This window comes from Schistocerca nitens, chromosome 3 (genome assembly GCF_023898315.1).
Source record: "Schistocerca nitens isolate TAMUIC-IGC-003100 chromosome 3, iqSchNite1.1, whole genome shotgun sequence".
Classification (NCBI taxonomy): domain Eukaryota; kingdom Metazoa; phylum Arthropoda; class Insecta; order Orthoptera; family Acrididae; genus Schistocerca; species Schistocerca nitens.
The window spans coordinates 964,734,694-964,750,988 of record NC_064616.1 but is presented as its reverse complement, the minus strand read 5'-3'; positions in this window follow the sequence as shown (position 1 = coordinate 964,750,988).

Genomic DNA, 16,295 nt, shown 5'->3' with positions numbered 1-16,295 from the left:
ACCGTACAAGTTCAAAGTAATGCGTCTTGGTATTTCGCAATATGAACTTAGAAAAAGGTACAGAAAATGCATGCGCAGATATAAGTCACAGCTTCCTGTTAATGTAAAAAACTTATTACGCATTCGGGAGTAGACAAGAAATGACGCCCAAGGAAAAAACGACGAAACGTTTCAAAGCGTTTAAGTTTCGCAAGAACCTAACCATCGAGAGCAGGGGAGAACAGCTCTTCCCCCTCCCACCTGGAAAAGAAATCTTATTTTTGCTAACCAAACTTTCGTCCCGCACCGCCATCCAACAGACTTATTAACTGAATGTCAATTTGATGATATCCATACCATGTAATGAATACTAACTAGTTCCAATAGTAGCCAAAGTCCTTTGTAGTGACATGTAAAAGTTATTTCACCGTTCGTCACTACTCTCCTCGCAATTAAAAATGCTGGCTGGCTCAGGGTTCTAAAATATTACAATAGCGTTGCATATTCCGTTTATTCTCGTATTACCATCCACTGTCAGAAACCACTGAAAATGTTAACAGAGAAAGAACATTATCTGTCTGAGAGCGAAATAATATATAGAGATTTCATGCAAACTACACCTTTTAGGTAATAGTGGTAGCATTTGCATGTTTGATGATAAACAGCTTTTCAATAGTTTGTAGTTCTACTTTGAAAGTTGTTGTGCATCGTTTCCCCTAGAGCTTCTCCTTCCATGAAACAAATATGAGTAGCCATTCATAGCTCAGACTCTTTGTATGTTATTCAAATGCTATAAAATAACGCTGTTCGTCTGGGATCATGTAATGGAAGGAAACTTATCGTGAAAGGAACGAAGTTTAGCTTGCCCACCCATTCATTAGGCATGGAGATCAACTTCTGGTTGTTCAAGGCTGGGAAACTAACCGGCAAAGCCGTTTTGACAGAAAGTATCCCAGCATTTGCTTTAACCGGTTTAGGGGAACCACAGGAAACCTGAATTAGAATTTGCAAACTGCATTAACACCTCGCTCGGTAAATACCTACCATATGGCGTCTTTGTTGTATTGCGCTGCAAACATCTCGGAGACACCAAACTCTGCTCGCAATGAAAATACAAGCACGACTGATACATAAGAGCATAATGTTCTGCTTTATGTTATCTTTCAATCACCCGGCTATATGAAAAGGGGATACATCATTCCTCTACAAGGAGCACAGTTCCCGTTCGATGTGTACATTTCGACTATTATTTACTGCGAATGGCCGAGCTTCACTTTCAGTGTCTTCTTTCTTCAGTCACGCTTATATTGGGTCACGAGTGTATATCGTTGGTACGTGCATAACCAGATTCTCTGATCATTGGCTTAAGCCCTTTCTACGCAAGTGGCTTTCTTATCTCGAACGACAGCTCATGTCGAGAGTGTTAACTGTAGTAACCCTGGCGTATTATTCCTGCACTGAGATTCGCTTGTCACGAGCGGTCGTTTGTGTTTCCACGTCGCCACCAAACATTACAGATGTTCTGACAGAATTGAACGTTGAATGAGAGGTAGTGAGGGAATGTCAGACTTACAGAAACTCAGAACGTAGTAACATCGTTAATGAACTATCAATGAGAGTAGCATTTATTAATGGCCAAAGCTAAATTCATAGCGGGTGTTCTTGAAAAGGTCCACACTGATGAGAACTGAAATAATGGTGAAAATGTTGTCCAATCATTTGCAAGCAACAGCATTCACTTGCCCAGGAAAATATATAACACAAACACATTAATTAATATTTAAAATGCAATACCTAGCGACTTTTCACTTTATCAACCGTGTCTCGTTTTCCTTCAGGATGCCAAACTTTCTCCAAAACTGTTGTCTTTCAACAGAGCTGATTTTTCTTTTTACTTTTGAAACAGTTTTCATTAAAGAACTTTTTAATCTACCGGGTGATCAAAGAGTGAGTATAAATTTGAAAACTGAATAAATCACGGAATAATGTAGATAGAGAGGTACAAACTGACACACATGCTTGGAATGACATGGGGTTTTATTAGAACCAAAAAAATACAAAAGTTAAACAAATGTCCGACAGATGGCGCTTCATCTGATCAGAATAGTAATAATTAGCATAACAGTGTAAGACAAAGCAAAGATGATGTTCTTTATACAAAATGCTCAATATGTCCACCATCATTCCTCAACAATAGTTGTAGTCGAGGAATAATGTTGTGAACAGCACTGTAAAGCATGTCCGGAGTTGTGGTGAGGCATTGGCGTCGGATGTTGTCTTTCAGCATCCCTCGAGATGTCAGTCGATCACGATACACTTGCGACTTCAGGTAACCCCAAAGCCAATAATCGCACGGACTGAGGTCTGGGGACCTGGGAGGCCAAGCATGACGGAAGTGGCGGCTGAGCACACGATCATCACCAAACGACGCGCCATCTGTCGGACATTTTGTGAACTTTTTTTTTTTTTCTAATAAAACCTCATGTCATTCCAAGCATGTGTGTCAAGTTTTATCTCTCTATCTACATTATTCCGTGGTTTATTAAGTTTTCAAATTTATACTGACTTTTCGATCACCCAGTATTTGTGTTCTTGCTTGTGCGCAGTGTAGACTTTTTCTTTGTCACGGTACTGTAAAACGTTGTAATTTTTTACTCTCAGTAAGTTGGTCTCTCTTGTGGAAGAGCTCTAGGAGAAAAAAATATCATGGCGTCACGTAATCTTCGCAATGTGTCAGGAAAATAAAGCAAGCAACAAGTAAATATTAAGCAGACAAAAGCACAGAATTCATTCGTATAATCCGAGTGAGCGAGACAACAGTTGGTGAACTTCCGATGTTAGGAGACGACGCCACTGTCCCTCCACCTACCCACCCCTGCACCCCTCCCCACCCTTTCTGTGCATGTGCAGTTTTCATCATACTCACGCTCTGAGATCGCTACACTCGACTCAATCGATTGATCGCTGACGTCTACCAGCCTAATCGGAACGTGATAGGCGGCTCATTTACACGCTGGCATGCCACGCGCACTCACCATGCGCAGTAGATTTAGACAAGAAAGTCGCTCCTGTAAAACAGGCTTTAGATTAATGGTCTTCCGCACAATTTGCAGTGGCTTAGCGCAACTGGGCAGGCAAGAGCTGTCTCCTGGAAATGGGAGCTCGTCCCGTCTCCTGGCCATGTGATTCCCGAATTTACGAGTCTACCGTAAAGCTGTGCCTATCGACCGCTGACGCTTTCGGCCTGCCCCTTCGCCCGGCTTTTCTAAATCGGGCCTTCCGTCGAACCGTCGAACAAAAGGGAAACTGCGCATAAAAAACAGACACAAAGCCTTCTCCCTCTGAATTTAAATCTCAGCCGTCCCGTAGAGACTGCACCTTTATTTGCGATACATGTGGAGTACCTGAGACCTGCTATATCTTCGAACATGCGAATTGTCAAGCATAATCTGTTACTCTCACAGATATTTTACATACCCATCATAACTATCTTCCTTGTACAAACACATCTTAGTTAAACTGGAGCCATCCTGCTCAAAGAAACATAGAATACACCTTTCTTCACTGCTCATGAGCATATGCGAATAACACGAGTAAAGCGATCCGCAAGCCTTTTGTAAAGCGGTGTATAGTTAAATGTGAAACGTCCCCTTTGAACAATTTTTACAAGAATGTGCTTAAACTGACACACAATATTTTTTTTGTGCAACGCAATCTGACTTTCAGAAATCCCTACACAAGAATGGCCCTGACTATCATTAACCTATACGTTTCACAAATCACTTACCTCACAAAAATCTTCGTCACTCGAACTACTGCAATACAGCGAGCGCCACTACTGCCAGCTAAATAAAAGATTCAAACTACGGAAGGCACTAGCTACTGATAGGCATAGTTAGCAAATGAAAGATTTTAATAGAGAACAAACAATGTATTTACCTTAATAGTCATAATATATATAGCAGTTCATGACATCCATTCTTACAAATATCAAAACTCCGCCATTTCTCTCCCCACATCCACCACTGCTGGCGGCTCACCTCCAACTGCGCAACGCTACGCGCTGTTCACATCCAGCTGCCCAACACTACAATAGCAGACAACAATGCAAACTAGCCACAGACCGCACACAGCACAGCCAGTGATTTTCATACAGAGCGCTACGTAACGTTGCCAATAAGAAAACATAAACAGCCTACTTACAAATGTACAATGCGAATCATAACAGAACTGTGCATTTTTCATTGGCACCATAACATGGGGGTAAGCTACGATATGTTCTATGACATCCACGATATTAACGCCGAGTTCAAACTAGAAAGGAGATGAATAGGCTTTTATTAGTTGTTCGTTGGTGTTCGTTGTATTATTTGCCAAGAGCACCACGTGTTCTCCAAAGGCAGTGATTAAGACTACCTTCAGATGGGGCTTGTGTGGATAACATGGAAGCATGGTGGTTTCTGTCGCAACATAATGCGAAAGAACATTTTTCATAGCACTTACGAACAGCATTTCGGGTTTTTTGAATGTTGAGTAGAACGTGCATCAAGGATCCCCTTCTATGTCACAGGCTGGAACGATCACATGACATACTGGACTGCACCTTTTTTAAGGTGAAGTACTGAATATCGTGTTTTGCGTATTAGAACTCGCACGCGAAGACCATGTGCTGTTTCAAGCCAATGCGTCGTTTTCTGTTCAATTTGTTTCAATATGAAGCCATTAAATGACACTTTTCTGGTGAATTATGCTACGTTACTTTAAAGTACAAAGGTATGGATGGGACATTACCTTGTCCAGACGTTTTACTCAACGAAAGTCTGTGTGCACCTCCACTGATTATGCCGAAATGAAATTTTCAGTCGAAAGTGGAAGGTTTAGAAGGAAACAAGTGTTAGATACAACTACAGATGGGTAAAGAGAGCGCAAGTGTCTCGAGACGCTAGAGAACGTCTCGTAAAGCATGACTCATGAGGATTTCGTGAATGTGATCACGCTTTTGACGCCACACTTACGTGGCACTCAGAATCTGAGGACGACAATAGACTTGGACTCTTGCGGAACTGCAGCAGTAGTGTCATCAATGGAGGTGTGGGCTTCTAGTCATAGAAGCGAAAAGGAAATAATGACCTTGAGAACATTTCACAGGTCTTCCAGAAAACAAAGAGCAGCTTCGTATTTGTTACCGGTACATTCCTATTGAAATCAGAAATACAGCACGAAGACAGCTATCAAACAGTGGCTCTTATTTGAAAATCGGTGGTTCAAGTTTTCAGTATGACCAATAACGACAATGTTGCCTGGGGTTACATTTTTTTCAGTTGTTTATTAATTATTTGCCATTTTGTCATCACACTTAAACACCTCTGAACTGATTTCACGTACTAGAGTGTAAAATGTATTCTCGCACCTAGAGAATAGTTTTGCTAACTTTAGGAAACGACTCCTGACAGAGATGATACGGACATATGCCCGGAAACTCCATCGAGTCCAGAGAGATTAAAGATCTTCGGAAGTGTAGGTTTCAACAACTGAATGCTTACAAGAGAACTCACCAGGCAAGTGGGAAAGTTGTGACTGCACTACTGCTTTAGCCCCACACCCAAGACGGCAATGAGCTGGAGCAACAACATGTAGCAGTTACATTACAAAAGAGTGGTTCAAATGGCTCTAAGCACTGTGGGACTTAACATCTGAGGTCATCAGTCCCCTAGACGTAGAACTACTTACATCTAACTAACCTGTCCGCAGCTCGTGGTCGTGCGGTAGCGTTCTCGCTTCCAGCGCCCGGGTTCCCGGGTTCGATTCCCGGCGGGGTCAGGGATTTTCTCTGCCTCGTGATGACTGGGTGTTGTGTGGTGTCCTTAGGTTAGTTAGGTTTAAGTAGTTCTAAGTTCTAGGGGACTGATGACCATAGATGTTAAGTCCCATAGTGCTCAGAGCCATTTGAACCAATCTAACCTAAGTACATCACACACATCCATGCCCGAGGCAGGATTCGAACCTGCGACCGAAGCAGCATCTACATCAACATCTACATCTACATCTACATGATTACTCTGCAATTCACATTTAAGTGCTTGGCAGAGGGTTCATCGAACCACCATCATACTATCTCTCTACCATTCCACTCCCGAACAGCGCGCGGGAAAAACGAACACCTAAACCTTTCTGTTCGAGCTCTGATTTATCTTATTTTTTTTTTTATGATCATTCCTACCTATGTAGGTTGGGCTCAACAAAATATTTTCGCATTCGGAAGAGAAAGTTGATGACTGAAATTTCGTAAATAGATCTCGCTGCGATGAAGAACGTCTTTGCTTTAATGACTTCCATCCCAACTCGCGTATCATATCTGCCACACTCTCTCCCCTATTACGTGACAATACAAAACGAGCTGCCCTTTCTTGCACCCTTTCGATGTCCTCCGTCAATCCCACCTGGTAAGGATCCCACACCGCGCAGCAATATTCTAACAGAGGACGAACGAGTGTACTGTAAGCTGTCTCTTTAGTGGACTTGTTGCATCTTCTAAGTGTCCTGCCAATGAAACGCAACCTTTGGCTCGCCTTCCCCACAATATTATCTATGTGGTCTTTCCAAGTGAAGTTGTTCGTAATTTTAACACCCAGGTACTTAGTTGAATTGACAGCCTTGAGAATTGTACTATTTATCGAGTAATCGAATTCCAACGGATTTCTTTTGGAACTCATGTGGATCACCTCACACTTTTCGTTATTTTGCGTCAACTGCCACCTGCCACACCATACAGAAATCTTTTCTAAATCGCTTTGCAACTGATACTGGTCCTCGGATGACCTTACTAGACGGTAAATTACAGCATCATCTGCGAACAACCTAAGAGAACTGCTCAGATTGTCACCCAGGTAGATCAGGAACAGCAGAGGTCCCAGGACCTTCCCTGGGGAACACCTGATATCACTTCAGTTTTACTCGATGATTTGCCGTCTACTACTACGAACTGCGACCTTCCTGACAGGAAATCACGATTCCAGTCGCACAACTGAGACGATACCCCATAGGCCCGCAGCTTGATTAGAAGTCGCTTGTGAGGAACGGTGTCAAAAGCTTTCCGGAAATCTAGAAATACGGAATCAACTTGAGATCCTCTGGTTTAAACTTTAGCTGAACTATAATAATTGATGTCACAAAATCAAATTTTCAGTTACAATGAAAGTAGGATCGGTGCATAGCAGGAATGGGATGCGCGGAACTGCAACGAGAATAAAAGTTAAAGTTGTATGCGCGGTCGATGATATTCCGTTATTGATCATCAGTTCAATATTCATCATGCTGCGAGAGGGCGGAGGTGCAGAGCAGCGTGAGGCAGCCACAGACAACAGGTCCTGCGGCCGGCGCAGTTAGCAGTACAAGGTGCGATAGATGTGCCGGCTTCCGCACACCCGTAACAACAGAGTTGCATCCAGAGGTGCTGGCCACAGCTACGAGAATCAGCAGCAGTACGTCGAGGAAGAAATGTGGTGTAAGTGTTGCGCTCATGTAAGAGTCTAAGACTTGTAATTGGAACATTAGTATTAATAAAATGTCTAGGGTACAGAAATTAACTAATAGTACAGCATCATCTGGCACTTTACCAAGTCAGTATGATGATCAGGATACACGATCTACACTAAAATTAATTTTGCAAGAACAGTTACGTAAAGCATTGAAAGAAAATAGGGAGGAATTAAGTAAGAAGAAATAGATACGAGATTAAAAGAAAATAATGCGGAGTTAAGTAATAAAATATGGAAAATAGATAAGGGCTTAGAAGAAATCAACGTAGGAATAGCTCAAATTATCGCTACGTTCGGTGCTTTCGAACAAAAGGATACAAATCTTGAAGCTAAAACTGAGGGATGTAGCAAGAAAATAGATTATGAAACAAAAGAATGGAGAAAAGAAAACGGTTGACCATGAAATCTAAAAAGTTAAATAAGGATTTGCAGAATCCAAATGGGATAACACAAACCACAGTTAATGACATTAGTAATGTAAGACAAGAGCAAATCAAAGTTACCACGAGTAATTTACGGACTATCAAATATGAACAGGAAATACTTAGTTGTAACATTTCACGTGTAGAATCCACTTGCAAATGCGACACAGGTGCGATTCAGAGTAAATTGAGAGAAATAGAGTAATAAGCACTTCCGAAGATGCAAAGAAAAATAGAAAATAATATTAAACAAAAAGTAGAAATTTGTTGTGAACAGGAAAGGAAGGTACGGTTCATGTAAGTGACGTAGCAAATTGCACTAATGCGTATAAATGCCATTATTTCTCTCATAATGGAACTGTACACCCGGTAACCTTCAATAGACTGTTTGAGGGCATCATTTTCCTTTCGTACTGTTAGTTCTTCCCCTTCTTTCATTTAGAACTATTGTCTGTCGTCCTTAACATTCTTCACTATCAAAGTTGATATGATAAAATTTCCTTACAACAAAGAAATAAGCTCTGACAAAAACAAAGTAACCCAGCAGAATAAACATCTGCATAGCACGGGTGAAAAACAGATATCTGACGAAGTAGGGCATGCCAGAATATATTAAATAGAGGATTACAGGTACATCAGCAAGTGAACGCAGTATATAGTTACAACAAGACACCAGTATCAGATTAATGCACATAACAGAAACATGTCATACAGTATGTAGTGGAGCAATTTTTAAATATTTATTACAGCTGTACAAAAACCTTAAGTGTGAAAATAATTTAAGAACAGGAAAGCAAGACGAGAGCTATTATATATAACACAGATGAAATAACGCATATAGCCGGCCGGAGTGGCCGTGCGCTTCTAGGCGCTGCAGTCTGGAACCGCGAGACCGCTACGGTCGCAGGTTCGAATCCTGCCTTGGGCATGGATGTGTGTGATGTCCTTAGGTTAGTTAGGTTTAACTAGTTCTAAGTTCTAGGGGACTAATGCCCTTAGAAGTTGAGTCCCATAGTGCTCAGAGCCATTTGAACCAAATAACGCATAAAAACAAAATGAATGTAGATCAGGAACAACGGTGGACATATAAAACTTCCAGAAATTATTTCTGTTTTACTCGATAACTTTTCGTGAGCTATGACGAACTGTGACCTATCTGACAGGAAATCACGAATCTAGTCGCACAACTTAGACGATACTCCGTAGCCAAGCAACTTAATTAGGCGTCGCTTGTGAGGAACGGTGCCAAAAGCCTTCTGGGAAACTAAAAATATGGGATCAATTTGTCGTCCCATGTCGACAGCAGTCGTTACTTCGTGTGAATAAAAAGCTAGTTGTGTTTCACAAGACCGATATTTTCTGAATCCGTGTTGGCTGTTTGTCGATAAATCGTTTTCTTCCAGATAATTCATAATCTTCAAGCACACTACAGCTCGTGATTAGTGACATGGGTTTATTATTACTTTTCTCTTTCTTGGGTATTGGTATGACTTGTGCAACTTTCTAGTCTTTGGGTCGACACAATTCCAGCCAAAGGGAGCATCACTGCTCGAAGATGGTCCTTACGGCGAGAACATCGAAGAGCTACGGAGGTAATCGCCTACAACTAGAGGGGCAGCTCCCGATCCGCCGCGGGGACCGTCAACCTCCGCACCTTGTCGTATATCAGTACCGCGTGTCAGTGCCATGCGTCGATCTATAACGCATCAGTGCACATACATAGGCATCTGCATCGATCGTTGTCTTGTGAATTTCTTTTAATTCAGGTGCTCTCATTTATTTTCTGTGTGATCATATCTCATAAAGCGAAATCTTGTAAAATTGTGTTTAACTTTATGAGACTATTCGTGTTGGAGTTTGTCATTTACACATATCTTCGATTATCTTTTCCCCATGGTCTTTGCCTTAGGCGATATGTTTCTTGAAAACTGATTAATTGTTCAAATGATATGATGTATTAAATGTCCACAATAAAATCGGAAATGTACGCTTCCCATATTGTTTCAGCACTTCGGTCGCGTTTCTTCACGAGTTGTCAAACAGTCTACGTGTCACTGATGATATTGTCTTGTATAGTTTCCACTCTTCTTTTTAATAGCGATGTTTGCACGTAGCTTGGTAGGGCTTAAAGTTAATAAGTACTTTCAAACACTCTGTAATGATGTGATGTAAATATTGTGATTTTGCAATGTGTCACATAAAGATTTATGTGAGAGCTCGAGCAATACACGACCTTTGTTAAATAAGTGGGTAGAGAAGCAAAGCAAGCGCTGTATCATGTGTGAGATACAGACGCGAGCGAGTGTGCCGGGACTTACCCCAGTTCACTGCTAGTAGCAAAAAAATGTTCAGATGTGTGTGAAATCTTATGGGACTTAACTGCTAAGGTCATACGTCCCTAAGCTTACACACTACTTAACCTAAATTATCCTAAGGACAAACACACACATCCATGCCCGAGGGAGGACTCGAACCCCCGCCAGGACCAGCCGCACAATCCATGACTGCAGCGCCCTAGGCCGCTCGGCTAATCACGCGCGTCTGCTAGTTGCGCCACGTCACCTTAACGCGTCTGCACGTAGTGCGCAAGTATTGCACCACAATTAAGAATGAAATTAAAAACCAAATTTATGTTTAAAACTATGTTAAAACATAGTTTAGTGTTGTATTGTTCCAATTACCAAGTCCTTATGTTCTAGACTTAATAGTTTACGTAAAAATGCCGTTTTAAGACAAAAATAAGTGGCACTAAATAGCGAAGCTAGAAAGCCAGAATTCGGTCAGAAGGTGCAGTTAGAGCTCATAAATTAGTGGTGCAGGTTTCCAAAATCGTATAACAAAAATTCACACGGGAATCCACCTTTTTTGGAAAAATCAGAGGTGCTAAATAATGGACTCAGAAGCATGAAAATTTGTTTTATGCTTCAGTTCACCCCAAAAATAATAACTGAAGGACCACGTTAACCCACTACTTATAGGTTTTGAGTAATTCAGTAAAAACCAATTTTGTAACTAAAATATACCAAATTGTTGTAGATTAAGTACCTGTGATTTTAATGATAGAGAATTTTGGTTAAAGTGGATGATAGAACATACCAAGTGATAGGGCTATACTAAATTTGAGAGTTGTAGTATTAATAACTGCTGATATAAGTTCTAGTAAAGATATGGTTTAGAGGTAACGATCTACCGTTAGTTCTACTAAAAAAATTCTAGAATGCAAACTTTTCATTCTAGCGAGCTGAAACATTTTCGGTGATTTCAAACAACATAACTGAATACAAATAAAAATTAAGAGGTTTCTGAAGTATATGGTAACTATATTATTAAAGTGCCCAAGAAAGCGGTCGTTCGGACGCTGCTGCAGTTTGCAGATAGCTACAGACAACAGATGTTCCCTCGGTCGTCCTCTCTGGCACCTATGTAAATACAACCCGAAAGACAGTAAAAAACTTCACTTCACATTCAGCAACTGTAAGATCCACGTCTGTTAAACGTCGGATCGCGCTCTGCCCCGGATGACGTCAGAGCCGAACTGTGACAAAGCGCGTATTTTGCGGTAAAAACGGATAGTGAACTCGCGAGGACTGTACACCGTCCAGGATCGTTTAAAATTCGCCAGAGTAACTGTTAGTGTGCCATCCGTGTGAATTACAATTCTGCGTAGCAAGTGGTGACTTTATTTGCAGTTTTATGGCGAACATTAACTTTGAACATTTCTTGCAAACTTTCAGTTGAGTATTTTTAGTCAGGGCGAAAGACAATCTAGTAGGAACGTACTGTAGAGGTCGCCTTTGAACTGCTAAATGTGCTGTTAAAATTGAAAGACTTGTTTTCAGTTGAACATAGTGAATTTCCTAGTGTTATATGTGAGAAATTTTACGTAATATAATTTTTAAATGAAACTATATACTTTTATTTCAATCATAGTCCAGATCCCGCAAAGAAATAGGAGAATAGAAACTTTTCTTTCAATAGGGTGGACCAGAATGTGGCCGTGTACACTGGAAACTAAGGTCAGTATGTTTCCATTCCCTTTCTGGCTGACCACTAACTTAGTTGGCAGGCTCGCGTGAGTAAGACGGCGTATACAACTTATACAAACCAATATAAAACAAAATTATTTCAACCCGCCGCCCCACATTAGTTGTATCATGAGCCAGTTAAGTGATAAATGCTCTAGACAGCCGACACTTGGCTAAGTGAGCGGCCGTGTGTGTCTTCACTGCAGTGAGCAATTGTTGCCTCACAGGGGTGAGTGTGCCTGGCAGTAGGAGTCTTTTGTTGTGCACATCTTGTGTCGATGAATGAATGTGGCTGCATTGGTGTTTTTGGTTGTGAATTAAAGCAAATTATTCACTAACTGCTGTATGGCTGAGAGTGATGACTTGACACACATGCCTATGGCATGATATTAATAAGGAGAACTAACCCGAACAGGCACAGTATGGCTTTCCCGTTCCCTTGTTAACCCTCTGGTAATTAATGGTAGGAGTGTGGGTGTACAAAAATATATTTGTGGCCTGCCATACTATGACCTGTCAGGGTATGGAAACCTCAGTTTAAATTTTCAACCAGGCCAGAAGGTGATGAAACGCATCCGGTTCAAGCCAATGTAACGTTTCGTTTATATCAAGCGCTTAAATTAATTCTGTGATGTCATAGGCAGATTTTCGTTTTGATGGCGTAATGTATCCGTAATATGGGACTTGATTCATATGTTGTTGTTGTGGTCTTCAGTCCTGAGACTGGTTTGATGCAGCTCTCCATGCTACTCTATCCTGTTCAAGTCTCTTCATCTCTGACTAACTACTGCAAACTACATCCTTCTAATCTGTTTAGTGTATTCATGCCTTGGTCTCCCTCTACGATTTTTGCCCTCTGCGCTTCCCTCCAATACTAAATTGATGATCCCTTGATGTCTCAGAACGTGTCCTACCAACCGATCCCTTCTTCTGGTCACGTTGTGCCACAAATTTCTCTTCTCCCCAATTCTATTCAATACCTCCTCACTAGTTATGTAATCTACCCATCTAATCTTCAGCATTCTTCTGTAGTACCACATTACGAAAGCTTCTATTCTCTTCTTGTCTTAACTATTTATCGTCCATGTTTCACTTCCATACATGGCTAGACCCCATAAAACTACTTTCAGAAAAGACCTCCTGACACTTAAATCTATACTCGATGTTAGCAAATTCCTCTTTTTCAGAAACGCTTTCCTTGCCATTGCCAGTATGTATTTTATATTCTCTCTACTTCGACCATCATCAGTTATTTTGCTCCTCAAATAGCAAACCTCATCTATTACTTTAAGTGTCTCATTTGCTAATCTTACTCCCTTAGCATCACTTGATTTAATTCGACTACCTTCTATTATCCTTGTTTTGCTTTCGTTGATGTTCATCATATATCCTCCTTCCGAGATACTGTCCATTCCATTCAACTGCTTTTCCACGTCCTTTACTGTCTCTGTCGCAATTGCAATGTTGTCAGAAAACCGCAAAGTTTTTTCTTGTTCTGCGTGGTTTTTAATTCATACTCTAAATTTTACTTTTGTTTCTTTTAATTCTTACTCAATATACAGATTGAATAACAGCGGAGATAAGCTGCAACCCTGTCTCACTCCCTTCTCAACCACTGGTTCCCTTTTGTGTTTCGAGCGGTTTTAGGCGCTTCAGTCTGGGACCGCGCGATCGCTACGGTCGCAGGTTCGAATCCTGCCTCGGGTATCAATGTGTGTGATGTCCTTAGGTCAGTTAGGTTTGTTCTAAGTTCTAGGGGACTGATGACCTCAGATGTTTATCCCCATAGTGCTCAGAGCCATTTCAACCATTTTTTAACCTTTTGTGTTGCCTTCGGGAGGACGACGGTTCAATCCCGCGTCCGGGCATCCTGATTTAGGTTTTTCGTGATTTCCCTAAATCGCTCCAGGCAAATTCTGGGATTATTCCCTTGAAAGGGACTTTCTTCCCATCCTTTCCTAATCCAATGAGACAGATGACCTCGCTGTTTGGTCTCTTCCCCCAAAACAACACAACCCCAACCTTTCGTGCCCCTCGACTCTTATAACTGCCATCTGGTACATATCGTAAATAGCCTTTTGATCCCTGTATTTGACCCCTGCCACCTTCAGAATTGGAAAGAGAGTATTCCATTCAACAACGTCAAAAGCTTTCTTTAAGTCTACAAATGCTAGAAACGTAGGTTTGCCTTTGCTTAAGCTATCTTCTAAGATGAGTCATAGGATCAGTATTGCCTCCCTTATTCCAACATTTCTACGGAATCCAAAATGATCTTCCCCGAGGTCGGCTTCTACCAGTTTTCCATTCCTCTGTAAAGAATTCGTGTTAGTATTTTGCAGCAGTGACTTGCTAACTGATATATCGGTAATTTTCACATCTGTCAACACTTGCTTTCTTTGGCATTGGAATTATTATACTCTTCTTAAGTCTTAGGGTATTTTGACTGTCTGATGCATCTTGCTCGCCAGGTGGTAGAGTTTTGTCAGGGCTGACTCTCCCAAGGCTATCAGTAGCTCTAATGGAATGTTGTCTACTCCCGGGGCCTTTTTTCGACTTACTTCTTTCAGTGCTCTGTCAAACTCTTCACGCTGTATCATATCTCCCACTTCATCTTCATCTACGTTTTTTACATTTCCATAATATTACCCTCAAGTACATTGCCCCTATATAGACCCTCTATATACTCCTTCCCCCTTTCTGCCTTCCCTTCTTTCCGTAGAACTGGTTTTCCATCTGAGCTCTTGATATTCATACAAATGGTTCTCTTTTCTCCAAAGGTCTCCTTAATTTTCCTGTAGGCAGTATCTATCTTACACCTAGTGAGATAAGCCTCTACATCCTTACATTTATCCTCTACCCATCCCTGCTTAGCCATTTTGCACTTCCTGTCGATCTCATGTTTGAGATGTTTGTATTCCTTTTTGACTGCTTCATTCACTGCATTTTTATATTTTCTCCTTTCTTCAATTAAATTCAGTACCTCTTCTTTTGTCCAAGGATGTTTGCTTACCCCCATCTTTTTACCTACTTGATTCTCTGCTGCTTTCACTATTTCATCTCTCAAAACTATCCATTCTTCTTCTACTGTATTTCTTTCCCCCTTTTGTCAATCGTTCCCTAGTGCTCTCTCTCAAATTCTCTACAATCTCTTGTTCTTTCAGTTTATCCAGGTCCCATCTCCTGAAATTCCCACCTTTTTGCTCCGATCCGTAGAACGCCAGGTTTCTTTCTCCTGATAACAACGTCCACCCGAGTCGTCCCCGCCCGGAGATCCGAATGGGGGACTATTTTACCTCTGCAATATTTTACCCAAGTGGACGCCACCACCCTTTAACTATACAGTTTTACCTCTGTAATATTTTACCCAAGAGGACGCCATCACCCTTTAACTATACAGTAAAGCTGCATGCCCTCGGGAAAATTACGGTTGTAGTTTCCCCTCACTTTCAGCCGTTCGCAGTACTGGCACAGCGAGGCCGTTTTGGTTAATGTTACAAGGCCAGATCAGTCAATCACCAGACTGTTGCCCCTGCAACTACTGGAAAGGCTGCTGCCCCTGTTCGGAAACCACACGTTTATGTGGCCTCTCAACAAATACCCCACCGTTGTGGTTGCACCTACGGTACGACTATCTATATCACTGAGGCATGCAAGCCTCCCCACCAATGGCGATGTCCATGGTTCATGTTGCAGGAATAATGATTGTAGAGGTCACCCATTCCTATTTTTGTAAAGTGTCTTCCTGTAGTGAGTCTCTATGTAGTTACTGGTCGTAGCAGCTAAGCTGTGGTCAAGGCAATTCCTTTTTTTAGGATCCTAAAATATTGCCTTTCAACAGACCCCCTAATTTTAGAGTTTCCATCTTATGTCAGATAATAAAGTGCAACGTCTTGAACGAATCATCAGAGAAGTAAACTAACTGAAACTATGGCTAATAGAGAGTTAATTGCATGTTCAATAAGAATTCTTTGTAAATACTGGGGAATAAGTTCGTTTATAGGCTACGTATACATAATTTTGTGTATGTATGGCTACATGGTGGCCAAATTTAATAAAGATAATGAATATACAACGAAAATTTCTGTTTGGCCAGTACTCGAACTAGGGTTTCCTGCCTACTACTAGCTGTCGCCTGAACGATTGGGCTATTTGAGTACGCCTGCAGGAGTGACTCAAATTTTCATTCACACTGATGTTTCCAACTATTATTTTCGAACACTACCGCCAGTCTTCTTCCAGGGGTATGTGGCAATAGCGACACGGGTGAACGGAGTCACTAGACGAGCGTGACTTGCCCTGCTTCAAGGTGTATGTATGGAATGCACTGGAAC